Raw genomic sequence first — 500 nt, 5'->3', positions numbered from 1 at the left:
TATCTTGAAAAGCGTTCGCTTTTTGCAAGGCGCTACTGAAAACGCCTATTGTCCTGCGCTTTCTCTCCGAAGTTTTTTTTTTCTTTCTTTTTTTAGAAGTTTACAATGGCATCGATGAGGCTTGTTAGTGGTGAGAATAAGCCTACAAGAAAGAATGTAGTGACAACCATCGAAAGGAAAAAAATTATTGATAAATACGAGAAAGGAGGAAGAATAACCGATCCTGCAACTGAGTATTATTGTATGGCTAAATCTTCAGTAGCCACAATACTGAAGAGCTGATCGATGTGGTGATTGGTGCGAAAAGGCAATTTAAGCAACCTGCGGCAGTAGAAGAAAAGGAAAAATTGTTGATTGGATGAACCAGAGGGCATGATTTGTGAGAAGGCTAGCTATAGGCTGCTGCATCGTGATCTTATTTCAGATACTACATCTGACTCCAATGATGATTTTAACCCCTAAAACTCGGGACACGTCAATAGACGTTCATCACGCAAGAC

This window comes from Portunus trituberculatus, chromosome 24 (assembly GCF_017591435.1).
Source record: "Portunus trituberculatus isolate SZX2019 chromosome 24, ASM1759143v1, whole genome shotgun sequence".
NCBI lineage: Eukaryota > Metazoa > Arthropoda > Malacostraca > Decapoda > Portunidae > Portunus > Portunus trituberculatus.
The sequence above is the reverse complement of the archived record's forward strand: the minus strand, read 5'-3'. Positions refer to the sequence as shown.